At 44.7% G+C, this 22,132-nt stretch overlaps 1 long non-coding RNA gene across 1 annotated transcript; it reads right to left on the reverse strand.

Moving 5' to 3' along the window:
* Positions 1–3,386: 3,386 nt before the first annotated feature.
* LOC115079913 lies at positions 3,387–19,110 on the reverse strand. Its single transcript, XR_003853441.1, has 3 exons — positions 18,989–19,110; positions 8,043–8,122; positions 3,387–3,532 (listed from the first exon to the last, which is right to left on the reverse strand). It is a non-coding gene; the product is annotated as an uncharacterized LOC115079913 (long non-coding RNA).
* Between the last annotated feature and the right edge of the window lie 3,022 nt (positions 19,111–22,132).

The raw sequence follows: 22,132 nt of genomic DNA on the forward strand, positions 1-22,132 counted from the left end.
GTCTCGTTCCCCCTGCCCCCATGCTCTTTACTTCCAGCTCAACAAGGGTACTGAAGGATCCTAACGGATCAGTGTAAGAACTGTAGAAGCAGTTGCCAGGTAAATAACTTGCAGACCAGCTTTTAGTGGGGTAGATAGAGGAGACTGCCTCCCAGAGCTTTTCTCTTTTTTTTGTTTTTTCCTTTAGGACACATGACCCAGCCAGAGGAGAACAGTAGTTACGGATCACTTCCATGAAATGCATGATCAACCCTAAAATATGGAATCAAATTAGGACTGGGTGAGTTGGCAGGGATCTTGCTGAGAGCCACAAATCACAACCAACCTATTTAACTCTCTACTACCCACCCCGCTTCATGATTTTTAATTGGGGGTCTAAGTGACCCTGAATAAGTTTAGGTATATGAGCTTGATTGTATGAAATGAACTTCAGATTTATTAAACTGTTTACTATTTCTTTATCTATGGATATGTTAATACATAAAAAAGCAAATGTACTAAATTGTGATATTTTCCATGGGATAGCAGCCATTTCACAAAAATTTGCTACAAATGCAAATGAGTTCATTTGCATTCGTAGCTCACTTTCGTACGAAATGCTACATATATTGCCATGGCCAAGAAGATAGCACTCCACTTGTTAGTAATGGGGCATTCATAAGACGGGAATTGGCAAGAAGGTCCAGCTTTTATGTATTTTTGCATTTAAATTTTACATTCTATCAACGAGTGTCCATCATCTAAGATTTAACTTGCTTTAGATGATGGACATGTGTTCATAGAATGTGAATTTTAAATGCAAAAAAAATACAAAAAAAGCTGGTCAGTTTTGAGGACATGATTAAAATTTGGGAGTCATGCTAACTATATGCCAATTCCCACCTTATGAATTTTCCATTATCAACAAGTGGAGTGTTATATTTTCCACTTTTTTGAATAGGATGGAAATGTAGATACGTTTAATTAATGCACACAGTGGGCAATTGTTGAGTGAAAGTGTGGACTCCAAGGGATTCCATGTATAAATAGTTGAAAAATAGGCATTAGGCAGAGCAGTTTTCATAAACTCATGAGCAGTTGAAATATGTACCGTAATAGACTAGTCCTATCAGCATTAATTTTCTGGCTTTCCGGTTTTGTGCTTTGTGATGCATACAACATCTTCCCTTTTCCTTTGGATTAGGCACAGTACACCTAGCACATTGTAGGTCACTTCCTTAGAAGCCTGAGGGAGGGCAGCCAGCGTTCCTTCCTGTTAGGGTGTGTGCCTCTTTAAGGAACGGCTCCTCAGTACTGTGATCTCTGTTCTGTAGGACTTGCACACTGGGCAAATTAATTGAGAGTTGGAGTTTGAGCCCGCATGCTTGAGCATCAAGCGCATCCTCGCGACATGATGAAGTGCATCACTGGGCTACCAGTACCTTTATAGTAGTGTTAGAGGAAGGTTGGACAGGGCTGGGGAGTGGGGGATGGGGGAAGAGTCCGGGTGGGAACTGGTGTCATGCCACTGACATCACCATCTCCCTCTCTGTCTCTCTCCCTCTTGTTTCCTACCTACAAGCTGGATCACTGGGGTTCTGTCTCCTCCCCCCTTACCTTCTCAATTGCCTAACAAGCAGTCCATTCTCCCTTTTCCTTTCGCCCCCCTCATGTACAATTTTCCTGTCCTTCAGCCAGCAGGAAGAGAGCACTGCTTTGTATCTGCCTCCTGTTGGCTGCTGCCTCTATGCTGTTTTTCCTGCTTCTGTGGGGCACTGCATGGTGCAAATCGTGGCATTAGAAACAGTAGAGTAGAGACAACGGCTGGTAGAAGGCAGGAGTGCAAGGCCGGTTTTAGGCACGGGCAACATAGGCAAGTGCCTTGGGTGCCAGATTCTGAAGGGGGAAGCATAGGAACGAACTCCTTGCCCTGAGTCCTCTGCCTATCAGCGGTATCATCTGCAGGTATGAAGTTCTATTCTCCTCATTTTGGTCAAGGAGGATGGGGTATCGGGTGAACTAGGGAGGAAAGAGAAGACTGTCAAGATTTGGGATGTGGAGGAAGAGAAGAAAGGACCAATGGAATCGGGGAGGAGAGAGAAACCCTGCATTCATGAGCTTGCATCCACCCATGCCTGCCCACCTAAATCTGGTTCCTTCCTACTGCTACTAACTTAGTATGTTTTTTGTTAAAACGTGATGGGCTGTGGCTATGGAATTGGTATGGTGCATTTTCAAATGTAGCCCTGTATCTATCAGGCTGCGTTCAGGGCCTATATGACAAAAATAAATAAATAAATAAATAAATAAATAAATAAATAAATAACTGTACTGTCCACTGTCAAGTGCTGTTTCCAGGGCCATTTATTTTATTTTTCTGAAACAGCAGGTTGCATCAAACAAAATGGCACGACAGGCTTTGCAGCATCGATAGCAAAGAGGGGGAGAGCTTTGGATCAAAGTAACAATATAGGACACAGCCTTTCCTCCCCCGACTCAATACAAGATGAAAAGTCACTATACCCTTATCTGTTACCCTGCGTATCTGGTTGAGGAGTCAGATTGTTCCCAAAGGGAGGAACAGTCATGTCAGCACAATCTCCGTCACCCACTGGCTGATTTCAGTTAGCACTACCTCCCTTCCCACAACCAAATGAACGCAGGTTTATCAGGTAATACACTCGCCTACATGAATCTTCTTGACATATTCCGTGTTAGGATGATTTCTTAGCTGGGTCAGTTTCTACCAGAGGTTGGATATAGAAAGTTTTCCTTCGCTGGGCAGGTCAGTATCCTTTCTTCTTTCCTTCCAATCTTTTTTTTTTTTTTTATTCATTACAATTTACAAATTTACAAGTCAAGCAAAATACTGCACTGGAAGAAAAAATAAAATGCAACCTATACCACAACAAATATATAATAGAAAAACAAACATATAGCAAACAAACTATAATCTACATAGCAAATCCACAAGAGAAGAAGAGGAGGAGGAAAAGAGCAAAAAAAAAAAAAAAAAACCCAGGCAAAAACTAAGAACAATGGAAAAAAAAAAAAAAAGATGGTGGACTGTCTAAACCTATAATATCACCAAAAAGTCCACATCAGTTAACCAGATCTTTTTTCCAAGAATTGGTCCAACTGGAGAGGATCATAGAACACAAAATGAAAACCCTGATACTTAACAATACATTTCACAGGAAATTTAAGAAAAAAAATCTCCCCCTAGAGAAACAGTCCTACTTCGTAATGCCAAAACCTTTTTCCTCTTAAGCTGAATGGCTTTGCAAAGGTCTGGATAAACTCTAATCTTCTGTCTAAAAAAAAAGAGAATATTCTTATTAAAAAAAAAAAAAAAAAGTTTGAAAAATCCACTTCCCATCAGGCTGAAAAACAAAGGATACTATTAAATTAGTTCTTTTCACCACTTCTTCCTGCGACTGGTCCAGAATCTCATCCAAGTTTAAAACTGGTTCAGAAACAGTGCTTTGTAAATGATCAGTTCCAACATCTCCAGCCTCTCGCAAATTAGGTGCTGGTAAATATTGCGCTCGCACTGTGGGAGGAAAAGATTCAGATGGAAATAGAAGTACCTCAGCCAAATACTTAAGGAGCATGTCTCTCGCAGAAGTAGACAACAATCTAGGAAAATTAATAAAATGGAGATTACTCCTTCTACTGTTATTTTCAAGCATTTCCTTAACCAATGTAACCTAAAACGTTTTTGCATAAATGAAATTTTTTTTTTAACACTGATAAATAGAAGCAAAATTAGAGGAAATCTTTTTATTTTGATCTTTTAACTTAAAATATATTTTCTGGGGGAAAAGCACATAAATCCTTGACCGTCCCAATGAAAAAAACTTCAATCAGAGAAGCTAGAGTTCAAATATCTTGCAAGAAAACACTTGCAGGAGCTTACATTGGCAATCAAGAAACAAAGCATACCACCTTCAGTTACAGAGACTTCCTCCTTGTACTCCCTCTATCCCACCAGAAAACTGGCCACCCGTTCTCACCTCTTGCAGAACATGCATTTAAGGAACCAACTGGCCCTTTACCACTCCAGCTGCCAACAAACACTGTCCTCCAGTGGATTGTTATGCTCTGGCAACATTAGGAGGCTCCAGTAACTGAAATAGCAGGTTGCATCAAACCTGAGCTGCTGCTTCAGGTTGCAGAAGAATTGAATCATCTTCCTGTGACAACTGTCCCAGCTCTGATGGCATCAAATAAAACACGAAGCCGGCTGATGTGGGGTTTATCGTTCCACAGAGCTCAAAGAGGCTTCAGCAACATGGGGGTTCCCAAGCCCAACCAACTGGATCTCCACTATTGTTCAGACAATGAGCTGCCCATGACCCACAAAGGACTTCAAGAGGCCCCAGAGTAGAGACAATCGATGGCAAAGACTGGGCTCCTCTTCTGGCTTTCCATTTCACCAAAATGCAAGATGATAAAACTTAGTGGCTCAGAGCTCCCAGAACAAATACCAACATATCCACACAATCTTGAATTAGCTCCTCACTTTCCCTCCTCCTTTCAATCTTTTGAATGCGCAGATCTCAACTTTGGCCTGTGTGCTCTTCACATCTCTCTTCTAGCATCAGCTACGCTCTACCTTCTCTCCAGTTCCTACCACTAGGGATCCCTCAACTCCCTAAAGTAGTATACATTATCCTAAGATGGCCCTAGGACCCTTGTCATCAGGACTAATAACAGCATAGTGGGATTTTCCATTCCTTTTTCAGTCTTTCCAGTGAGCTGACTGAGATTGGCTATCCCAAGGGCATAAGGTGGAGCTAGAAGTATAGAGAGCGTGGTCATTTTGAGCTGGCTCTAGAAGAGTAAGGAGCTATTTTTCCTTTCACCCTTCTGAGGGTGGGCCTACTAACCCCACTTGATATTTTTTCTTGCATTTCGGGAGATTCCTCATCAGTGCACTCCTTGTCGAGAGGGTCTGCTCCACTTTTGAAGAGATAGACTTTGTTCAGGATTTTTAAGTTTTCCTTCTCATTCTGCGGCACATCCTGTATCTTTGGGGGTCAGGAGGGTGGGGGATTGTAAATAATTAAATCTGAAGGATCGGGGTGCATGCTAACGGGTTTGTGTTAGCACGCGCTAAACTGAAAATGATTCTATACGGAAAGAAAAATGCCGATCCGTGGGAATACGAACTTTTCCCGTGGCTACACGAAACCGAAAGCGGAAATGATCAGGCACCCGATGCACATCTCTATTGAATACTGTGTACAATTCTGGTCGCCGCATCTCAAAAAAAGATATAGTTGCGATGGAAAAGGTACAGAGAAGGGCAACCCTATGAGGAAAGGCTGAAGAAATTAGGGCTGTTCAGCTTGGAGAAGAAATGGCTGAGGGGGGATATGATAGAGATGATAGAGGTCTTTAAGATCGTGACAGGTCTTGAACAAGTAGATGTGAATCGGTTATTTACACTTTCGGTTAACAGAAGGACTAGGGGGCATTCCATGAAGTTAGCAAGTAGCACATTTAAACCTAATCAGAGAAAATTATTTTTCAGTCAACGCACAATTAAGCTCTAGAATTTGTTGCCAGAGGATGTGGTTAGTACAGTTATGTAACCGGGTTCAAAAAAGGTTTGGATAAGTCCTTGGAGGAAAAGTCCATAAACTGCTATTAATCAAGTTTACTTAGGGAATAGCCACTGCTATTAATTGCATCAGTAGCATGGGATCTTCTTAGTGTTTGGGTAATTGCCAGGTTCTTGTGGCCTGGTTTGGCCTCTGTTGGAAACAAGATGCTGGGCTTGATGGACCCTTGGTCTGACCCAGCATGGCAATTTCTTATGTTCTGTCTCTGCACAAGCCCAGCATCTTGTTTCCAACAGCATGGTGGCAAATGAAATCCACTCTAGTGAAGGTAAAATGATTGCGGAGTACCCTAGGGCTTGGTGCTAATGCTGGTTGTTTTCAATTATTAGCAACATTGCAGAGGGACTTGCAAAAAGGCTATTGACCTCATTCACTAAGCTGTGGCGTTTTTCCCAAGGGAAAAATACTGCGAGATTAAACAAGCCACGGTAAATATCCCAGCAGCTTGGTGAATCACACAGCTGCTTACTGAATACCTGCAGTATTTTCCATGTGGTATCAAAACAGTAAGGCACTGAGGGCCAACACTGTGAGCATTGGTTCTCTGTAGCTTGCCCTCAGTCCACTTGCCACTCAAGGAAATTCTGGAAAACCCAGCAAAGGGAAATTTATTTTAAGGAAGAACAACTTTTTTCACCATCTCTGGAATCAACTGTGAATGATGTGGACTCCCAATGTCCTCTGCCAGTGAAAATACCCATGCATTAGGTACGCTGATTGGTGAGTAGGGCAGGAAATGCTGTGCCACATTGACAAGATCTGGCTAGATTGCAGCCTTTTGTGCCCACAGATCTGTGGCTTTGTCCTCAATGGGATCTGCCAGTGTGTGGTGTGACTGTTATTTGTTCTGACATCTTCTTTTCTGCAGGAGACTAATCTCCTCTGCTGCCAATTGCTGAAAATATGGCCTGTTTCAAGAGAGCATGCTCTGCCATGGCCATGGGGGGTGTGGATAAAGGTAAGGCAGAAATTGTAGCTGGCAGGGTGCTTCTCTGGCTGACACTATTGTGTTGGGTGCTCACTCTTTCCTCTATTGTATTGCTACTCTCCCTCTGCCTCTGGCACACCTGTTCCTGCACCCTAGCCAACAACCTCTCCTTCCAGTGAATTAGAGAGTCAGACCAGAGGGCAATATTCCATTTCTCTCAGGGGTCACATTGCATGGCTAGCATATAATTACCTTTCTGTGTGAGGGGTTTCAACCTATTTTGCACCTGCTGCTGCATGGAGTTCATGAACAGCAACAACTATTCTGTCAGTCCCTGTTCCTGCTGAAAACCCTCTAACTTATTCTGCAGGAAGTTGATGATGGGGATCACCTCATCCGAGGTTGCTCTTGAGAACTGAGATCCTCTGTGACCTCCTGGAAGGGCTTCAGAACTCGTATTAGCTCTGTTAAGTGTAGCTAATCATGATGCCCCAGGGGCAATCCTCATCCATCTTGCCTTCCAGAGACAACTCATAAAGAACTGTCCATTGATCTACTAATCTCTTCAGCATTAGATGAGTGGAATTCAACCAGGTACCTGCCTGCATCATGAATCAGATAGTGCACAGGTGCCCCCACTGATTCCTGCTTCTCAAGCAGCTGCTGCACATGCTTCAGGATCTAGTAAAAGTGCCATGCTTTTTTTTCTTGTACCTCTTTCTCACTTCTTTCAGGACTAAGCTGCTGTGTTGTTCTTTGGCTCCTAGGGTGTCCTTTATTGTCAGGTGCAGCAAGTGTGCAAAGCAATGGATCCCCTCATAGGTCCCATCATCCACTGCCTTTTTCATATTTGCACCACTGTCTATCACAAAAAGAAACAGGAATAGCAATCTTGTCTCATCGCTGTAGTTGTCAGCCCTCCATCATCTTCCTTACTGCTGTTAAGATATTCACCAAGATATGGTTGTTGTTCAACAGCTGGGTATGCAGTACAGCCCATCTGTATCCTGCTGCTCACCCCTGCCTCAAAGAGCTGTCACCAATTGTTTAACCATTTTCTATCCTCTTTTCTATTTTTCCTACTCCAAGTTTGGCCACCTTGTTAAATGTAACTGTACCTTCTGTCACCACAGTTCTAGTTCTTTGTTCTTAAGTTCTATGTATTTTATTGCACCCCCATTCTATGTAAACCAGCAAGATATGTTTTCATGATTGCCGGTATATAAAAACTCTAAATAAAATAAATAAAAATGTGTGGTCAGGGAAAGATGTATGTAGTGTTCTGGCTGGTGCAGATAACACTAGTGAAATGCATGCTTCCCTTATTTATTTAAAACATTTATATGCTGAAATATCATAAAATTCAAAGTGGCTTACACCTTGGCCAACTGCACCTGGATGCGAGCATGGCCTTGAGTATACAGGCCGTGGATAACCTCCCTGCTGAATGTTGTTTGGAAGGGTACTTTGTAATTGAGAAAAATGGGATTTATACTTATACGTACCTTTCTAGAAGTGTCTTCCTTCTCATCTCATTCTTTGTGGCATGATGGAAATTGAACACAGCACTAGAAGTGTCCCCTGCCTATAGAAAGGAGTTTGTCTTATTACAAGTAGTGTTAGTATGTGCGCACCCTCTTTTTATTCACTGCTCTCACATGCATCAGTCTAGAGTCTGTCTCACACACACACATAGGCAGAGACTTCAGTGCACACAGGCACACACTCTCTTGTTCAAAAGCATGCCACTCTAGTGCATTGGAAGTGCCTACTCTCGTGAGCACATGCCTGTGCCTAGTAGTGGTACTGCTTTTCCAGAGATGATGACCTTCATCTCTGTCTGTACTACAGTTGCTTCTGTGGTACTCTGCTTTACTGCTAACACCATGAAGACGTTGTACAGTAGTATCATATGGGAGATGCCTCTCTTATTCACAGCCCTTATCCTTCCTGACCCCACAGTAATCCGTATGTTGCTTATTTAATGATTTATGTATTCCCAAAAAGATTTTCTTCTGTTGTGAGGTGATGACAGTTTCTTAATAAAAACAAAGAGACAGAATGGACAGGCTAAAATATTGCCTTCGTAAGACATTTTTCTTTAAACAGGAGAGCTGACTTCCCAAGTATTCCCTTTGAAGTTCTTGAAACAACCATTTTGCAGTGAAGAATCGGTTGTTATCCTCACCAACAGCCCGTAAGTTATCAACAGAGCAGTATAGCCTTTTCTGTTTTCCATCAAAGCAACAGTATTTCAATTACCAACATAATTTGAGAAAAAAATCACCAAAACTATAAACTCCATGCAAGCTACCATGCCTTCTACAGTTCATTTTTAATGGCCCCGTTCATTGACATTGGATTATGTTCTACAAAAGTTAAAACTAAAAGCTGAAAACAAAACTGTTAGTCCTTTATATTGTCCCTTAATTGATCCTGTACTATGGGATATGCTCGTGTCTTGCAAAATGTTCTCATCCAGTGTTGCTGGATAATCAATAAACTTTCCAAAAGAAACCTATTTATTTTTTTAATTGATTTCTGTTCCATATAAAAGGGTATGTCTGATTTAAGTGGAAGAAAATGTTCTACCTTATACTTGCCATATTTGTTTCTGCTGTGTTTTGTATTCTGATTTTATGGCGTGCAGTGTTGGGGATGATTATGTGGTTACATTCATATCTGATGTAAACACCCTGGATGAGTAAAGCAAATGTTGCTTCCCTGATGTAACAGGTGTTCTCACAGGACAGCAGGATGTTAGTCCTCACAAATGGGTGACATTGAGGATGGAGCCCAACCACGGAAAACTTCTGTCAAAGTTTCAGGAACTTTGACTGCCCCTACTGGGCATGCCCAGCACGGCACTAACCCTGCAACCAGCAGGGGTCTCCCTTCAGTCTTGTTTCAAAGCTACAGGCAGTGCCGAAAATAAAATAAAAACTAACCCAACACCGCGGGGTGGCGGGCTGGTTTCGTGAGGACTAACATCCTGCTGTCCTGTGAGAACACCTGTTACATCAGGTAAGCAACATTTGCTTTCTCACAGGACAAGCAGGATGGTTGTCCTCACAAATGGGTGAGTACCGAGCTGAGGATGTCCGGCCGTGCATCAAATGTACCCAACGACGTGCAACAGGCACAACAAGTGGGGTGAAATTTGGTAGAGGACATCCGCACCCTACCGGGAGGTGAAGGCTGTTCGTACATCATGCTGGAAAAAGGTTACGCAAGACAGACTGGCCGAAGATGGAATCCTGTCTTCCAGCTTTGTCCAAGCAATAATGGGCTGCAAATGTATGGAGGGAACTCCAGGTGGCAGCCTTGCAGATGTCAGGAAGCGGCACCGATCGTAGGTGTGTTACTGAAGTCGCCATGGCCCTCACAGAGTGTGCTTTGACACGGTCTTGGAAAGGAATGCCAGCTTGCTGATAGCAAAAGGAGATGCAGTCCGCCAACCAGGAGGAAAGAGCCTGCTTACCCCACAGGTTGACCTAACTTGTTAGGATGGAAAAAGACGAATAATTGAGTGCTCTTCCTGTGGGCAACTGTACGGTCTAGATAAAAAGCTAGAGCACGTTTACAGTCAAGGGTATGCAGAGTCTGTTCCCCGGAGTTGGAGTGGGGCCTGGGAAAGAAGATAGGTAGTATGATGGATTGATTAATATGAAACTCCGAAACTACCTTAGGTAAGAATTTAGGGTGAGTGCGGAGTACCGCCCGGTCCTGCAGGAGTTTAGTGTAAGGCGGATAGGTAACTAGGGCCTGTAATTCACTAACCCTGCGAGCTGAAGTGATAGCCAAAAGGAATAACATTTTCCATGTGAGATATTTTAGGTCACAGGAGTGAAGAGGTTCGAAGGGTGGTTTCATAAGGCAACCAAGAACCAGATTAAGGTCCCAAGATGGGGCCGGAGGACATAAAGGTGGCTTCAAATGAAGCAAGCCTTTAAGAAAGCGTGTTACAAGGGGTTGTACTGAAATAGGGACACCCCCGATACCTTTATGGAAGGCGGCTACCGCACTGACATGCATTCTAATGGAAGAGGTCTTTAGACCTGATTCTGATAGATGCCAGAGATAGTCCAAGAATTTAGAAATTGGACAGGAAAGGGGATCAAGGGACTGAGAAGTGCACCATGATGTATACCTTTTCCATTTGTAGAAATAAGATTTTCTTGTGGAAGGCTTTCATGAAGCGATCAGGACACGAGAAACCGAAGCTGAAAGGTTAAATGGCTGAAGGACTAACCTTTCAACATCCATGCCGTCAGGGACAAGGCTTGGAGGTTGGGATGGAGGAGGCATCCGTCGTTTTGAGTGATCAGATGCAGGTCCTTTCCCAGGGGAATGTGTCTGCGGATGGAGAGATCCTGAAGTATGGGAAACCACACTTGGCGTGGCCAGTGAGGTGCTATCAGGATCATAGTTCCTCTGTCCTGACGTAGCTTCACGAGAGTCTTCGACAGAAGAGGAAGTGGAGGGAATGCATAAAGCAGACCGGTTGTCCACGGGAGGGAGAATGCATCCCTGGGTCGAGAGTGCTGGCTCCGAATGAGAGAGCAGTAATTGTCCACTTTGTGGTTCTAAGGGGATGCAAAGAGGTCTATGTGGGGATAACCCCATTTCTGGAAAAGAGAGGTCGCTACCAAGGGATTGAGTGACCACTCGTGTGGTTGAAAGACACGGCTTAGCTGGTCTGCCAATACATTGTCTGCTCCCGGCAAGTAGGTGGCCCTGAGGTACATGGAGCGGGAGAGGGCTTCTGCCCAAATCTGCGCAGCTTCCTGACACAAAAGAAAGGAACCTGTGCCCCCCTGCTTGTTTATGTACCACATGGCCACCTGGTTGTCCGTCTGAATCAAGATTACGTGGTTCGATAGGCAATCTTGAAAAGTCCTGAGAGCATACCGCATTGCTCGAAGTTCCAGGAAGTTTATCTGGTGTTTGGCTTCCTCTGGAGACCAGAATCCTTGGGTTTGTAAATTGTTTACATGGGCTCCCCAACCGATGTTGGAAGCATCGGTTGTGAGAATTAACTGAGGATCTGGTAGGTGAAAAGGCAAGCCCCGTAGAAGGTTGGATTGATTTGTCCACCAGGCAAGAGACAGACGGAGTGCATTGGTGATGCGAACAATGGAGGACAGAGGCTGAACAGCTTGGGTCCATTGTGATCTCAGAGTCAATTGCATGACTCTCATGGCCAGGCGGGCCATGGGAGTCACATGAACCGAGGAGGCCATGTGTCCCAGCAGAATGAGGAATTGGCGGGCTGTTGCTGTGCGTTGAGACTGCAACTGGCAAGCTAGAGACACAAGGATTTGGACTCGTTGATAAGGAAGGAAGGCTTTTGCCTGTAAGGTGTCCAAGTCTGCTCCAATGAAGGATAAGGTCTGAGATGGGACTAAGCAGGATTTCTCGTAATTGACAAGAAACCCTAGAGAAAGCAGAGTTCGAATTGTCAGGGTCAGGGAGGACCGAGCGAATTGCTGGGTTGGGGCCCTGATTAACCAATCGTCCAGGTAGGGGTAGACGTGGACACCTTCCTTCCTGAGAAAAGCTGCCACCACCACGAGGCATTTGGTAAAGACTTGTGGTGCGGACGCCAGGCCGAAAGGAAGCACTCGGTATTGGTAGTGATTTTGGCCTACTAAAAAACGGAGGTATTTGCGATGAGATTGAGTTATCGCAATGTGAGTATAGGCGTCTTTTAGGTCTAGAGAGCATAGCCAAACCCCTCTTTGCAGCAGTGGGAGAAGCGAGCCCAGGGTTACCATCTTGAACTTCTCTCTTTAAAGGTATTTGTTGAGAGCCCGTAGGTCCAGGATTGGTCGAAGACCTCCTGACTTTTTTGGGATCAGAAAATACCTGGAATAGAACCCTAGTCCTTGTTGTAAGGGAGGAACGGGTTCTATAGCATTTGATTGGAGGAGAAGGGAAACTTCCTGCTCTAGAAGAACGGAGTGATCGGTGAGTCTCCATGCCTGTAGGGGCGGGGAGTCTGAAGGAAGAGTCAGGAAGTTGAGGTGGTAACCATGTGCAATTATCGCTATCACCCATTGATCTGTGGTGATGTGATGCCATTTGTCTAGAAAGTGGCTTAACCGACCCCCTACTGGTATGGTAGGAAGAGGGATGTGGCATCTGCTCTCTAGTTGAAAATCAAAAACCCGAGGCAGGGCCAGGCTGTGGAGCTGCTGCGGGCTTTTGTTTACGAGACTGGCGAGGCTGAGATTTATGATAAGGCCTCGCAGACCTAGACTTGGCTAGTGGGGGATAATACTTCTGTGGGCAGAAGAATGACTTTTTTGGGTCCTTCTTAAACAGCTGTTTAGAAGGTAAGTCAGAAGGAATGGATGAGAGCTGTTTACGTGTCTCATGATGATCCTTCAATTCAGCAACAATTTGCTGAATTTGCTCCCCAAACAAATTGTCCCCTATACAGGGCAAGTCAGAGAGCCTGTCCTGAACTTCCGGGCGAAGGTCAGACGACTTAAGCCAAGCCCAGCATCTGGCGGAGATGGCCGTAGCAGAAAGTCTAGTGGAAGCATCAAAAACGTCATAAGCTGTTCTTATCTCATGCTTCCCAGCTTCAAACCCTTTATTTAGCAGGGATTGAAGTTGTAGCTGGAACTGGTCTGGTAAGGTATCTGAATACTCCTGTATCTGTTTAAGGATGACCCTATTATATTGGGTCATATATAGCTGATAAGAGGCTATTCTGGAAATCAGCATGGCTCCTTGGTATACTTTCCTATCTATACTATCTAGGAATTTATTTTCCTTAGTAGGAGGTACGGAAGAATGTGGCTTTATTCTTTTAGCTTTCTTTTGAGCTGATTCTACCACAACAGAGTGGTGGTCTAGCTGTGGTTTCTGAAAGCCAGGTGCTGACTGTACAAGATAGGTAGAGTCAGCTTTTTTGTTTACTGGAGCAACAGATCCAGGGGATTCCCAATTCTTTTTTAGAAGGTCCAGAAAAACCTGATGAATTGGAATAGAGGTGATGACTTTAGGGGCATCCAAGAATTGGAGCGACTCCATCATCTGGTGCCTGTCATCTTGCTCCGATTGAAGCTGAAAAGGGACCAACTCCGACATTTCCTTCACAAAATTTATTAAAGAGAGGTCCTCAGGGGGAGAACGCTTTCTACTTTCCGCAGGACAGGGTGGTGAAGGCAAATCATCGGTGTCTGTAGAGGTATCATCACCCCAGGTGTCATAGGGATCAGGTTGCTGACCTGTAGGACCATGAGGGGGCTGAATACCTGAAGGCCTTGGTTGAGGCTCCGAGAAACGCGAAGGAATTACCGGGGGCATCGAGAATGTCCTCGATGGAATCGGTGTCGGCATCGGTGCCCGTGCCGGCATCGAAGGAAACGGTGCTGTCATCGGTGGAGCTGATGTGCGTATCGCCCCCGAGGAAAGTATCGGTGGCAAGGGATGACATGGCACCGATGGAACTACCCCCGAAGGGGGAATTCGGTACAGTGTTTCTCCACCTGATGAGAAAGCTGTCGGTAACCCGGGTCTTGCCGGTGGAAGGGCAGTCAAGAGCGCTTCCATCCGGGCAAGCAGCGGTGCCAGTGCGGCTGGAATCGGGTCGGTGACCGGTTCCACTCTCGGTGCCGGACGAGTCTGGAACCGTAGCATCGCTTTGTCGATGGCCTCCTGGACCAGCCGGTCCAGTTCTACCCGGAGACCTGGGGTAACAAGACCCGGCTCAACGGGAGAGGGAGGCTGAGGCTGAGCCGGAGGGACCACCGTCGCCGGTGGAATCGCGGCTCCCAAACCCCAAAGGGGTGAGGGTTGCCTCAGTGTCTGCGAGACAGAAGAGGACTGTGCCACTTCTGGTCGAGACTTCTTCGGAGGAGGCTTGGACAGTACTGAGGTCGATGACTTCGATTCCTCGACAGTCCGAGACTTATGACGTCGATGGTGATATTTCTCCTTCTGATCCCCTCGATCTTCGGGGGAACGGACAGGAGTCGATGGCCGTGAAGTCGTCAATGGCGGACGGTCACCGGGAGGCTGTCGATGATGATGAGACTTCGACGGTGCCGGTTCCGATGACGTCGATGCAATCGATGGCGTCGGAGTGTGAGCATGGAAAAGGAGTCCCATCTTCTCCATTCTGGCTTTGCGACCTTTTGGTGTCATTAGGGCACATTTGGTGCAAGTCAGGACATCATGCTCACTCCCTACTCTATGTGGGTCTGTGATGGACATAGTACGTGTACAGTCCGGGCACCGACGGAACCCCGACGCCATGGCCGTATGCCAAAAATCTAGCCGCGGGATGGTCGACTGCCAACAGGCCTCGAGGGCCGAACTCAACGGTAGCCGACCAAAACTTATGGTAAAAACTTACTGAAGTCCTGCGGAGGAAAATTTGAAGAAGGGAGACACCTGAGGGGCAAATTTTTCTTCAAGAATTAGTTTAAAGAATTCCTGTCAGGAATGTGGTAAGAGCTCCTTAACAGTGTGGCAACTGCTACGCGGAAAAAAGAAGACTGAAGGGAGACCCCTGCTGGCTGCAGGGTTAGTGCCGTGCTGGGCATGCCCAGTAGGGGCCAGTCAAAGTTCCTGAAACTTTGACAGAAGTTTTCAGTGATTGGGCTCCATCCTCGATGTCACCCATTTGTGAGGACAACCATCCTGCTTGTCCTGTGAGAAACTATTTTCTTGCACTGTCACATGGGTAGCCTGATGGTTTTAACCATAGGCATTTCCTTTTTTAAATTGTTAAATAGTAATAGCTTACAAATACACCCAGCGTAGTTTCACTATTGAAAATAAAAATAAGTTTTATTAAGCTGGCAGATAGGTTAGTTCTGTTCTTTAGCCACTGAAAACAATTTCTGTTATTTCACAGGTAAAACATTTTCACAATGCAAGTATCCTAAATGTAAAATATTTTGTTAAACCTTCAAATATACTTAATATTATTTCAATATTTTTCAGACAGAAATATTAATCAGAAACCGGTTTCTAGAAAGGATTTCCACTTACAAACTAACATCAGATAAGTACAAGTTAAATTACTTTTCCTCTTTTTTACTCAAAGTAAGTTATTCCACTATTCAAACTAAGAATTGATTCTTTTTATATTTTATCATTTCAGGTTTCTTCAGGATATTCTAGCAATTCAAAGAATTCATTCAGGAAAATGTTTTGTTAGTCTAATCCTTTCTAATATGCCTGTCTTTCTTTTTTTTTGTGTGTATTCTTCTCTCACTATTCTCACATGTATTAAACCGTGTTTGCAATCAAAGAATTATTTTGAGTTTCTCACACTTCTCACTGAAGTAGCTGCTAGGGAGTGGGGCTTGTGAGTGCCAATAGAGAGCACTGAATCAGAGCTACTAGGGATAATGAGAAACTTTAGTGGCTAGTACTCGCAGGAAGCGTTTACTGCTCGATAGCGCTGGCAGGAACCTCGGCCACTCTTGATCACATCATCTCTGGATACAGTTGTCTTCACACCTACTACACTGACTTTAATTAAAATAGTAAGAGAAACTATCTCCCTGTGACCACCAATCTTCTGAAATCTCTGTGTTGCCCTAGGGTATGTCTCATCATCTTGTTAAACTAGTAAACTAGCTAACAAAGTTAAAAGATAATTATGATAACCTTGGCTAAACATAGAAGCTGAGTAATTGAATATGTGTTGAAATGGTAGTATGAGGTGAGTGTTCAGTGAGCATGATTGAAGTTATGAGATAAGTTATGATTGAAGTTATGAGACTCAAGAAAAAAAAATCAGATTTGTAACCAGATCACTGAGTTATTTATTTCCGCTTACATACAATTTCACTGCTCAGTCTTAACTGTTCCTTTAAATTTCTTTTGAATATGAAATTAAATACTGTTTCCATCTGACAAACTCTCTACAGAGATAGATTCTCAGTTGTTTCAAAGGATTAAAATAGGTCATTATGAACAAGGATTCTCCTCAGGTTTTAACTTTGAGCCAGCATTTGGTTATTACCACATTTCAAGTAATTGTCAAAGACGAGTTCATCCCATAGAACTATTGGTTTTTCCTTAGAGGTTATTCAAAGGATACCATTTATTTCTTTTCCTGTTTTAATAATATCACCAACCTTTATTTGCAGGTAGTGGGGAATGAATGATTAACTGGCTTTATGGTTACATCGATGACCCCTAGAGCTTCAGTGTCATAAAATTATTTGGTGCCCACACCAAGTTAGCCCACCAATGTTCAAACAACTTTTCTTTCACTCAGCTGTCTAATTAAGCTGATAATATTCAATGAATCAGCTATAATGAGCTTTAAACTGACTGAAAATGTTCCTTACCTTTACCAATGTTTTAATTATCATAAAATATATCCCATTCACACAGACCCATAACCATTAGTTTTTTCAAACCTATTTTGTGTGTTTTTATTCATTGACTAGGCCCCTGTGACAGAAAAAAATGACACAACTTTCCTCTGTCACTCTCATTGTAGCTCTTCTTCTCATTCTGTTGCGCTGTGAAGAAGGCCTTGAGCATTGGGACGCTCGGAGGCCTTGGCAAATCTGTTGCGCTGCGATGGAAGGGAGCGCTATGGAGCGCTCCCCATTGCGGGACGAGGGACGTGTGCCTTTGTGGTGAGACGAAGCATTGTCTGGGAATGGGGCTTGGAAGTCGGGAGACAAGACATGGAGCTTGGAACACAGGGGATAAGACATGGCGAGCAAGGTCCTTCAGGCGTCCCTACACAGCCCGTAGGCTGGTCACGGACCACACTATCCTCTGCATGACCTACACAGCCGGATGGCTGGTCACAGACCACGAGAGGAGTGGGCAAGCTCCGGACGTAGACATGGGTCAGGGCAAGTTACCCCTTGGATCCTCCGAAGTCAGAACAGGATACAGTCTTTAAAACAGAAATTTGGAACTGGAAGCTCGGATCATGTAAAAACAAGGAACCTCCGGAGGCATGGGTACTCAGGACCTTGGACATAAGACAAAGACATCAAGACTCGGACATCAGGAACTCGGACATCAGGAACTCAGATGCCAGGCAGGAGCAAGGTGCAGCGAAGTCCATGGAGGAGATGCACCCAGGAGGACTGGCTCCATACGAAGGCCAGGATGAACTGACTCCTTGCCAAGGCAAGGATGAACTGACTGAGGAGCCCTTTTGTAGATCAGAAGAGGCAACTCCCTGGGAGGAGTTCAAGGAGGGCCACACCTGCGCTGTCCCTTTAAGAAGGGAAGGAAGACGCAGCTGCGCCCCTAGGAGGAAGGGGCAGGACCATGGACAGCGGCCATGCTGCCGCACAGGAGCGCAGGAGGAAGCTGGGCCGCAGGCAGGCCCTGTCATTGGAGTGGCGGCATCCTGCTGCTGAAGAGGAGCTTTGGAAGTGGCTTCCCTGCTGCAGGGGAGTCCAGGGATTGCGGCCTCTGGGCCGCGGAATGGCGGCGGCTCCAAGCCGCGAAGGTAAGCACCTCCCGTGGCACCAGCCGCGGAAGGAGCGCAACACATTCTAAACTATCACAGTCTTTTTTTTCTGTCAGTGAGATCAATACAGTGATGATGTAATGAGAAATAGTTCCTAACATGGTTAAATTTACTATTTAACAACATTATAACCCATTAAAATCACTTTGATACAGATTTAGATACTATAAAAATAATTTAGGGAACTTTAAACTCCCTCCTTATGAAGTTAATTATGAAAGCTCTACTGTGCTTTAACCAAAATTAGTGTACTTCCTCCAGCCTGTTAGCAAGTTCACTTCAGGTACATGTCCCATTGCTATGGCATTTTCTAGGAAACAGCTTCAGAATCTTTGGGTTTTTTTTCTAACTTTAGGCTTTTGGAACTCTTTTTTTTTACCGACTCAGCCCCAGTGATATTAAATAAAGATGGAAAAGGTTCACAAAATTTAAACCTTAAATACCTCCTAAAAACATCAAATTAATACCTCAGATTGGTCCAAAACCATCCTGTCCATCACATGCCAAGACCATCGTGTGTCCCATACTTTCCAACACTTGTAAAACCAGTTTCAAACTACCAAAACCCATTCACACTTAAAATTTAACAATTAAAATATTTTCACTCAAAATAAATAGTCAAACTAGTGTCCCATGATCCCTTCAGGTGACCACCATCACCAAACAAACTTTTTTTTAATGTGTTTCAACTCTTTTTCAATCCCCATGCACCCCAGGTTAAATATCTCCTAAACTAAACCCTCCTGAACCTCCAATCTCTGGCATTATCCAGGTTATTGACCTCCTCTCACCTGACCACCACCATCAAATTACCTAAAATGTGAATTTTAATAGGTTTTATAATCATTTTGGCACCAGGCCCACCAATGTGCTTCCTGGGACACTTAACTTGGTAGGGATCCTCTCTACAGTCTGCCCACCTGAATTGCATTATTTTTTAAATTTTATTATAACACCTTCTTGATCGCTTACCTTGCAGGAGCCCCACCTAGGGCAAACTCCATCATTCCTCACATTCTTGGCGCCTGGTGCCTCCACCTGGGGAAGAAGTTGTTAATGGGTGGTATTTTCCTCCCTTCAGCCCAGGAAAACAATGCTGTATATATGTACAAATATATTCAGGTTTGTTAGACTATACAAGTATAAACATTTCTACATTACTATGTACATTGCTAATAGGATATCAAACAGCACACTTATCTACTCGTGGTCATTGGTCTCATGCCAAGCAACTATATACATTTCTACAAGCTAGCATGAACATTTAATATTTGGCAATTTGGGGTTGTTGGCTCCCACAGTATACCACCATATAGAATAGAAAGGACCTCTTGAGTTCCTACTTAATCAAGTATTATTACCCTCCCCTTTTTTCCCAGGTCTCAGCCATGTGAAAATCTGCAACTGGGCTGGTGGGCAGTGTTGACCTGGAGGGGGTCTGTTATATCTAAACTGCTCAAAAATGCAAAATTCTTTCACTTCAATAATATTTTTAGAAAGAGTATCATAGATTCGTACAGTAAAAATATGGAGGAAAAGACCTCAGAGATCTGGCATACTATGTCAGCCGACTCAAATGAGACTGACATTGAGTAAACGGTGAGAGCATTGCTCCCGGCTGGAAGTAAGTTTGGATCAGCAGCAAAAGTAAGTGATGTGAGAGGACTTTAACTCCTGTTTTTTGGTGAAAGAATGTAGGTCAATGCTATCACATTTTGAGATATGTTTTTTGCTTTTAAGTCTTGTTGGTATTGTTTTAAGAGTTCAATTTCCGCCCTGAGGCAGCTTATAGTGAAACGATTAGCCAATGTCGGCAACAGCTTTTGCCAGTATTTTTTATTCAACAGAAAGGACTATCAGTATAACATAAGTTTTAGTCTATTTAAAAAAATATAACAATTTTATAAACAATTGGACTAAAAAACATGTAAAAAACAACTGGATTGATTAAAACTGAATAAATATTGGCTGGTTGGAGGTTTTTGACCAATGATTAGAACAATACTCTCATATTTGAGTCAGCTGACATAGTATGCCAGATCTCTGAGTGATACTCTTTCTAAAAATATTATTGAAGTGAAAGAATTTGGCATTTTTGGATTGTTTCCTTTCACTAGCCCTTTGTTTTTTTGAGTATATCTAAACTGCTGCCATCTCCTTGGTGCCACTTCTGCTCTACTGAAAGGTCTGTGCCCATGCTGGGGTCCACGCCCTCCTGGGGACTGGCTCCACCTCCTGGTCTTTCGCTGGGATCCACACTCTCCTGGGGAACCCAACTCCACCTCCTGGAATAGTGCTGGGGTCCATGCCCTCCTGGGGAACCCAACTGTGCCTCTGGATCTACCACTGGGGTCCCCTTCTTCCTGGGGGACCACTCGATCTGTAGCTGGAGTCCATGCCCTACTGAGGGCCTCCTCGATCTACAACTGAGGTCTCCTTGCTCAAGGGGGACCCAGGATTACCTCCCAATCTGCCACTGGGGTCCATGCCATCCTGGGGGACCACTCGATCTGCCTCTGGGGTCCCCTTGCTCAAGGGGGGCCCAGGGTCACCTCCCAATCAGTTACTGTCCTTCGGTTCTTCTCCCTTGGTAGGAGAGTTTTCCCTGGCTTGGGTTTACAGCTCTTTAATAGAAATTAGAGATGTGAATCGTGTCCTCGATCGTCTTAACGATCGATTTCGGCTGGGAGGGGGAGGGAATCGTATTGTTGCCGTTTGGGTGTGTAAACTATCATGAAAATCGTTAAAATCGTGAGCCGACACACTAAAACCCCCTAAAACCCACCCCGACCCTTTAAATTAAATCCCCCACCCTCCCGAACCCCCCCCAAATGCTTTAAATTACCTGGGGATCCAGCGGTGGTCCAGAATGGCGGCGGTCCGGAACGGCCCCCTCAATTGAATCCTGTTGTCTTCAGCCGGCGCCATTTTGCAAAATGGCCGCCGCAAAATGGCGGCGGCCATAGACAAAAACGATTCGACGCAGGAGGTCGTTCCGGACCCCCGCTGGACTTTTGGCAAGTCTTGTGGGGGTCAGGAGGCCCCCCCAAGCTGGCCAAAAGTTTCTGGGAGTCCAGCGGGGTTCAGGAAGCGATTTCTTGCCGCGAATCGTTTTCCGTACGGAAAATGGCGCCGGCAAGAGATCGACTGCAGGAGGTCGTTCAGCGGCGGTCCGGAACCCCCGCTGAATGACCTCCTGCAGTCGATCTCCTGCCGGCACCATTTTCCGTACGGAAAACGATTCGCGGCAAGAAATCGCTTCCTGAACCCCGCTGGACTCCCAGAAACTTTTGGCCAGCTTGAGGGGGCCTCCTGACCCCCACAAGACTTGCCAAAAGTCCAGCGGGGGTCCGGAACGACCTCCTGCGTCGAATCGTTTTTGTCTATGGCCGCCGCCATTTTGCGGCGGCCATTTTGCAAAATGGCGCCAGGCTGAAGACAACAGGATTCAATTGAGGGGGCCGTTCCGGACCGCCGCCATTCTGGACCACCGCTGGATCCCCAGGTAATTTAAAGCATTTGGGGGGGGTTCGGGAGGGTGGGGGATTTAATTTAAAGGGTCGGGGTGGGTTTTAGGGGGTTTTAGTGTGCCGGTTTTCCTGCCCTCCCCCTTCCCCCGATTTACGATTTTTTAACGATAAATCGGGGGAATTGGTATTGTATCGTGGCCCTAACGATTTTTGACGATTTAAAATATATCGGACGATATTTTAAATCGTCAAAAAACGATTCACATCCCTAATAGAAATAGCCCCCAAAATGATAAAAAAACCCATGTTCCGTTTCATTTTGGATGCTAAGGCTGGCCATTAATAGAGGAACAAGGCTTAGAAAAAGAGCCAGATAATTCAGGAGTTACCATTATCGGTATTCACAATGCCCTTGGTAGTGCTGCAGGAGAAAAGCCCAATGAAACCTTTTAACAACCTGTATGCTGACTGAACATGGAGACCATCACAAAGCATTCTGGGATACTTGAACACTTTCTTGAACACAGGTCAAAAAAGAGCTGTTCTGCTGTAAACCAAGCTGCTAGCCAGTCTCATCTACATGGCTCTTCCAAACAACAACACCTATCACAGCCCATGGACTTATCAAGGTGATATATTCCATAAG

This window comes from Rhinatrema bivittatum, chromosome 1 (genome assembly GCF_901001135.1).
Source record: "Rhinatrema bivittatum chromosome 1, aRhiBiv1.1, whole genome shotgun sequence".
NCBI classification, from domain to species: Eukaryota; Metazoa; Chordata; class Amphibia; order Gymnophiona; family Rhinatrematidae; genus Rhinatrema; species Rhinatrema bivittatum.